Source organism: Aplysia californica, unplaced genomic scaffold (assembly GCF_000002075.1).
Source record: "Aplysia californica isolate F4 #8 unplaced genomic scaffold, AplCal3.0 scaffold00025, whole genome shotgun sequence".
Lineage (NCBI taxonomy): Eukaryota > Metazoa > Mollusca > Gastropoda > Aplysiida > Aplysiidae > Aplysia > Aplysia californica.
This window is the reverse complement of record NW_004797295.1, coordinates 1,081,801-1,089,593: the sequence shown is the minus strand read 5'-3', so window position 1 is coordinate 1,089,593 and position 7,793 is coordinate 1,081,801. Positions and strand designations below refer to the sequence as shown.

Here is a 7,793-nt window from a genome sequence, read left to right as displayed (position 1 = left end):
TTAATGTTTTATTATTATTATTATTATTATCATTATTATTATTACCATTATTATTATCATTACTAATATTGTTATTGTCAACCTTATCACAATCAGTTTTATTGAGCAACTTTTTCGTACTGTAGAAGTGTGGTATGAAAGAAAGGGTAAATTATACTAGAACGCTAGCCAACCACTCACAAACTGACACTACCCTTCAAGTCAATAAAATATAGCCATGAATACGTACAGTGGTTCCTTGCTTTTTAATAGCTTCAAAAGCGTCTTTGAGACAGGACAATTGCTTTTCAATAAGTAGAAGCATATATAGACACGATAACAGCCACTTAGTGCATAGAAAAGAAAGAAGGATAGACAGACAGACTATATAAAGGGGAAGAAAAGAAGTGCAACCTGGTATTGGCGTCCTCCAATCAGCCATGAGACACCCGCTGCACGAAACACAAAAACTACACAGTATAGGTTTATGAAGTGTAAAACCCCGATAGAGACTAGTTTTGCGAAGCCCCAGTATGTAGAGTTTGAGTAAAGTAAAGCACATCAACACAATAATGGTCATTTAGTGCAGGAAAAAAGTAAGTCAGGTAGACAAGCAAAAGAGGGAAAAAAGAAGTAGGACCTACCCGCGGCTCCCTCCATCCAATTATTAATATCTCCGACAGGTTGAATAATACACAATATTACTTGGTAATAAATGCAGACAAATATGGAAAATAAAAATAAGATGTAAGTTATTGTAGGCGTGCACAGCAGACATAGTCTAGTGCCTCATCTATTAAACTGACTGAAAAATACATTAGTCTACAAACTCCAAACACAGTTTTCACAGACTCAGATAAATAATCAAATAACTTTAAAATATTAACTTGAAAATATTATGTGTCCCAAAAAACGCATACAAAAGGAATGATACAACTATATTTCACATGTAAATGAAATAAACCAAGAGCAAAAATCACCCACAAATCTCAATCGCACGTATAAAAACCAATCCACTCCCCAGACGTTGTCACAGTGGATCGTGTTCCCCTGAGCCCGCTGCAGTAAGGCTATCCACAGTGTCGCGCTCTTTGCCACTCCACATGGCAGCGCCGGCCCTTTAATACGTAGGACAAGCACTCGATGGCACCAGCACGCCACCGGCCTCAGCCCCACACTAGAACCAGGACACGTACACTAGGGTAGGTAGGTGCGGCCGTTTGCCATAGCGCAAACAGACCTTACAGCGAGAGGTACAGCAAGGACTTCGTAGTAGCAGTCAGGAACGGGGACCACAAAAGGCAGTCCAGATCATTGGCATTTGTATAGAGGTTTATCGCCCCTTTCAGCATTGTGAGACTATTTAAGAGGCAGAACCTCCTAATCCAACGGCCATCTCTGACAGCTCCGAGATAAATGAGTATAGAGTCTTTAAAAAATCCTCCCCAAAACAAAAGTTCAACCCCCCACCACCCGGGTTACCGAAGATTCGAACTGGGGTCTTATGCTCCGTGGCTCACCATGATACCAACTGAGCAAACTGTGCACCCATAGTCCATTTGGAAAATTAGTGGGGAAAGAAAACGAAGGGAAAGGGAATGGGCGTGTGATTGCCAAGCTTTTTTTCTACAACGGTTTGAAGCTTTATAATATTATATCTGCATACAACCGTGGTGGCGGGTGAGGTTTATAAAAAGAGAATGAAGCTTAGATGATGATTTAGTGACGTAGATAAGCCGGAATCAACGATAAGCTTTCTAATCCTAGATGCATTTTCTATTAAAGCTCATGAGATGAGTTTGTGAGGCTGGTGAGATCCCCATTTAGGTCAAAACCATGGACTTTATAAAAAAATAGCTTGTTCTGTGACCCTGCGAACGGCGTACATGTATTATTATGCAGTTGCTGTTGAGTTGTCTTCGATGTCTGCGCAATGGTGCTCGCACTTCGCCACGTACGCAGATGACAATATTAGCAAGAATGAAAAGTAGAAGGAGACTGCTCCAGAATGCCAACTATAACCTAGAAGAGAAAGGATACGGGACAGTAGACTGTCGGTCGATCAACGTATCAGACATCAAAGGGTCAGGTCTGATTTTCGGTTTGTTCGTTTTGTTTCGGTTTTTTGTTTAAAGTTTGTTTGTTTGTTTGTTGTTGTTGTTTTTTTTGGGGGGAGGGGGGAATTTTTTCGCTTGCACAAAGATCATGCCACTCCAAGAGTAAAATAACCCAGCCACTCTCTTCTTCTTGAGAAGGACCGCAGCCCCTCCCACACACACACACACACACACTCACACAAACACGGAAAAAGTCAAGAATTTGTGTTTTAACTTGCTCCAGTAAAACTTCAGTCTTACTCAAGTTAGTAAAATATCACTGCTACAACCAGGGAGTAAAAAAGCAGGACCCAAGAAAGCTAATTCAAATATTCTCTTTTACGCCAGTTTTTTATTCTCATCAAAACCAAGTTATAAACTGCAAACGTGGCCTCAAACTTGCACGACGAAGCCGGAGTTATGCAGTATTTGATCTAATACTTAGAATACGATACACAAACATAATTGTGACGAAAACTGAAAACAGTTCGCCCTTTTACGTCAGGTTTTTTTCCGGGAATGAAGAATATGGATGTAATTTTAAACTTGTGCGTGGCTACATCAACATGGGTTGGGGACTAACCAAAGGCTGCTGCCATTTTATGTGTGGGTGAAAGATTTAAGGCCACTTGCCCACATCACATCATATAAAGCACTCATTTGTTAAGTAGAGTTGGCATGAGAGTGGAACTATAGCAATAGACAAATTACAACCTTGTCTTACCTAGTTGAGTAGCACACCTTTGATTCACATTACATTTTCATTAAAGGCGATTTTGAGTTGAGGTTTCTAAAGTATATTATATTCAAACGGGGTGTCAAGAAGTGCAAAACGACGTCAGACGCAAAGAAACAGATGAATCGAGCAAAACGAAATACTCATTGGTCCTGCATGCAGGAGACTCAGACGTGACATCGGTTAAGTCTTAAGTGTACGCCCTTTTTGTTGTTCAATTACTGAGTAAAAAGAAATACATCGACACAATAACGGTCATTTAGTGCAAAGAAAATGTAAGACGGACAAAAATAACAGCAGGAAAGAAAAAAAGAGAGGACCTATTAGTGGCACTCTCTAGTCACCCACAGGCCCTCACTTAAAACAAAACAAAACAAACCAAACAAATCAAAACAAAACCAAACATTTAAAAAATAAAAACAAACATTTAAAAAAGTGTTTACGCTCCTATCGAGACAATCTAAATAATTAAGGAGGCTGGTTCCGACCCTGCCTGTCAAAGCAAACCATGACTGAGAGCGATATATAACGTCCCAGCAGAAGGACTGAGTTAGTCGTTAAGAATTATCCCCACTCAGGGATCGAACTCAGACTCTTCTGCGTGCGACGACGATGCCCCTAACCGTTACACTACAAATTCTGGTCCCTCTTTAGGACAAAATATGAAACGTTCAAGACATACCAGCCCCCAAACAAAACAAAACATCATCAATAACAAAAAACACCCAAATGCAACATGATATAAAACTTAAAAATGACGCATAAATAATGCTAAAAAAATTCATTTATGGCCCGACATCAAAAACATCTAAAAAGAAAGACTTGAAGTGAGACAGAGATTTACCCCCCCCCCAACCCCCCCCCCCCCCCCAAAAACAAACAAACAATAACAACAAAACAACAACAACAACAACAAACCAACAAAAAAACAAACCCGTGCCCTTATACATGTACTATAAATAATGACTGACATTTCAATAATGGACCAACACACCAAATGTCTCAATAAGTCCAACAAATTTCCATTATATCACTTTGACCAATTCACGAGACCACAAAAGTAATTATGCTCAACAGAACAGTTCGTGCTGTCGTGGCACTTGTGGCCCTCTCCTATGTCCATTTCGCTAACATCCTGTACCCTTTCAGGGAATCGCGATGTACTTGATGGTCACCGCTTTCACGCACTATAAATCTTCTTCTTTGCGTGGAAAAGCGGTTTTATCTAGTTATCTTGCCACAGCCCAAAACTCATTTTGCCATTACTTGAAAAGGAAGTCTTTAAAATTCCTAACGAAAATTGTGCATGATTTCGTAGATAAACATGTAGAGAAATAAAAGCCTCGTTATCTAAAAGCGATTCAATTTCGACATTTCCATTTACACCTTCTGGCAAATGTGTATTGCTTTATCATACATGTTGTATTCTTCAGCAATCTTCAGTCTTTTCTTCACTGTGATGGGATCAGGCTCTTGTCTGAGTAGTGAAAAGAAAGCAGGACTTGCATGATCAACAATGTGTTTCGGCTATAAACAACACTCCACAAACGAGGCATGGAAGATCTGACTGATTATATCAATTTTTACCGTAGCTCCAACAAGCGAATGAATATATGGAATTCTAAATACGGAAACTAAAGGAAAAGATGATGGCACTGCCTGGTAACAATCTAACGAGCTGTGGCTTCTAAACATTCATAGAGATAAGTTTGCACACATATAAAGGTATTGGTTTTTATGGACTATCAATTACTTATTTTTCGACACGGTATGTTATTCCAGAAGCGTGAGCTGCAATGCTTACGTCTATCTATGATGGAATGGAGAAAAGTACAGCATAATATGCCCTAGAATGTCAAGTCGGAATTTCAAAACAAGACTGCCCTCACAACAACGAACGTTAACCATCGGCACGCCAGTTTATGTCTAAACTTTTCCCATAGAGTGAACACCAATTCAGAAAGCCAATGAATACAACACCAAAAGAAATACAGCCTTTTTTCGTATGAATTTGTAACAGACCCGCTAGTGACAAACACCAGCTAGGCCTCCAAATAAAGCACAGTGCAATGTGCATGATCTGGTGTAGTTAACATGCAAAAATAACCAGAGCGTATCGAAAAGAATAGATGCGCTTAAAAATGAACTTACAATGTTATTTCCAAGCGTATACATTACTTCATATCCTGGACAATGGAATCCCCTGACCTGCACGGGGGTGTGGGTGGGTTTTTTTTCCTTCTTTTTTTCGGGGAGGGGGGGGGGTTATGTAAAGTTACCTCACCAACCGAGCTTGTCAGATCTAGCTGACAGTATAACTCAACACGTCACTTTTACCGAATGACAATGGAGATATTCATTCGCCACTGTTTTTCAAATGCAGCGTTTATCAAAGAAAAAAATAATGTGTTTGGAAGAAATGACATAGCACCACAAAGGACATTTTCAATTACTAAGTGATTTTTTAGGATACTCTCGCCTCAGGACCTGACGTCATTTGAGACATTGCTTGGCTGGAAACTTGGCTTACCTGGCCAGTCACGTTATCAATTGTCGGGCGGCAGACTTAGCCAGAAAAGAGGAAGTTTCCCTGTTCCTCAAGGCGAAAGAAAAATTACTGGAAGAATTTTTTTACTAGCACGTATAGAGGAATAAGGGCAGTCTTCATATCATATCATAAACCTATTTCTCAAAATCAAAAGGTACCTTTCTCTGCGCTTCGACCCGTCCACCAGAACGTCGATATCTCATGCATTACGCTGCGGTTAACCGTTCTCGCGGAAAGGGCACAGCTAGCCATGGCAGGGGCTCGCTTCTTGGCCTCTCCGGACGACCCGAGGGTTAACGGAGCGGGGAGAAGGGCCGATTGTGCCACTAATCCCCCGGGATTAACCATCAAAGCAACTCCGTTCCCAACTGAATCGACACACACATATCAGCCACTCTAGGCAGCACCGAACTTTAACACCCACCATCGGCCTTCTAAGAGGTACTAAAAGTCTGGTGATCGCTAGTGTGTAGAAAGCCCAATAGTTCGATTTGCTGAAGGTATACAAATTCGTAATCCCCCCTTGAAAAAGACCGTCCAAGGTGGCTCCCAGCTGACTTTTAACTTAAAAACATGGTCTGTTGTTCTTCATTCAGACCGCGCGTGTTTATTAGGTCTATAAAGAGAAAATAGGCGTAAGAAATTGGGAAATTGGATATATACATCTCTTTATGAGGGGATTTTGTGAGGATGAAATGATACAATAGGACAGAGAATAGAATGATTGACAATCAGAGCAAAGGAAGAAAACAACACTGCCCTATGTTTTATGATCATTGAACCTAAGACGAGATATTGCCAAGAGGAGTGAATGCCGCATTTCAATGTTGGTTGTTTTATTTAAAACATAAATCCAGTCTGCGCTGATCAAAAGCAGAAGAGGCCACGGATCTGTATGGCATTTTTCACTTGGAGACAAGGACCCCTCAACGTAATCTCTTCAACAGGAAATATACCTATAGAAGCGAAAGTGTCCATTTTCTAAAATCGTCATAAAAGTTCGTCTGTATTATAAAAGAATTTCACATTCGACCTCATTGAGCGGCGGCATATTTCACTTTCAGTGGCGTGAAACGGAATAAATGACACGAAAACACCCCATGTTAGTCATGCTTATTATTTTGTTTATTTGTATGAGTAGCAACCAAAATTAGCCCCTAAAACCCCGAGGAAATACAAACGGCTGTGGTAATTCCAAACCTTCCAGCACGATTATCGTGGTTACGATTATGGTGATTATTATGATCATAACAAGGACGACAATTTTGAAAATGTTTTCTATTGCAGGTACTGGCTGCATGTTCTCAACTAACAAAGATGATGATAATGTGCACCACCACCACCACAGCGCCTTTACGCGCCTTATCCTCATACACTACCACACCTATATTCTTTTAGACTTTTATCTTATTTTTTCGGGGGGGGGCAAGGACAATGTAATTGTTCTTTTGAAAAACAAAGCTTTGCAAAGATTATTTGCGGCGAATGATAAAATAGTTCTACATTTATGTACCTATAAAAGCATAACACAGACCTTCAGGCTTCAGGAGAAAGGTCCACTCTCACCACAACAATTCCAAGGCAAACAGTTTTCCCTGCCTGAACAAAAGGCAAAGCCAAATAGGGTCTGCCGGAGACTTAAAATATTTCCAGTGCGGTCGTTATTTTGAGCTGATGTCATCATCGGCACTGAAATGTATTCTTCCCTTATTTTCATCCATCTCATGTGTTTTTACAACATACCGTATTTTCTTTTCAACATACAACTATCAAGACAATAGTTGTTGATTGAAACGTGAGAATCCGTATACTGCTGGATCAATACAAACAACAAATAACATCTTTTATCTTCCCCATTTCGGTGTTTCATTTTGTTCTTCTTTTAGAGTCATCCGGAAGTCTCTTCCTTTGAGCTCGTTCTCTTTAAGTAATTCCTTAAGGTCCAGCACAGGCATCGACAGTTCCTGGTGGCCCGTTCAACTCTCGTGTCTGCTCACATTCACGCTGTGCTACTGTAGATTTATTTACACGACGATGTAAAGACAATCCAATTGAGATCTCGGAGTGCATGGGGTTCCGAGACTCGAATGATGTGTAGATAAAATGCAAGTCGTTCAAGCGTCCTGTCCGACTTCATGGAAATACAATACTTGTTCCGGCGCAGACAGGGTTTATTTGAAGGAAGTGATTATTCACACCGGGTGTGCGCATAAGAATTAATTGTATTCACACCGGGTGTGCGAATAAGAAATAATTTTATTCACACAGGGTCGAGCCTACGTTGATTTTTGGACCTCGTTTGTTACACCCGGGTAGCCCAGGTTTTAAATGACAAAACAACTGTACACCAGTATAATATCATACTTGTTTCAGTTTTAGGGTTAAAGTGAGCACTCATCTCTCTCTCTCTCTCTCTCTCTCTCTCTCTCTCTCT

The 7,793-nt window shown here is 40.4% G+C and overlaps 1 protein-coding gene across 4 annotated transcripts in view; it reads right to left on the bottom strand.

Moving 5' to 3' along the window:
* Window positions 1-7,793, bottom strand: part of LOC101849746 — a 73,826-nt gene that overhangs the window by 22,907 nt on the left and 43,126 nt on the right. The window contains exon 1 of one of the 4 annotated variants that reach the window (XM_005091031.3): window positions 964-1,500. The exons of 2 other annotated variants lie outside the window; for them this stretch is intronic. The gene's annotated coding sequence lies outside the window, so the exon portion shown is untranslated. Of the gene's footprint in view, window positions 1-963; window positions 1,501-7,793 lie in introns of those variants that run through there. One more of the 4 variants, XM_035972890.1, reaches the window with a different exon arrangement.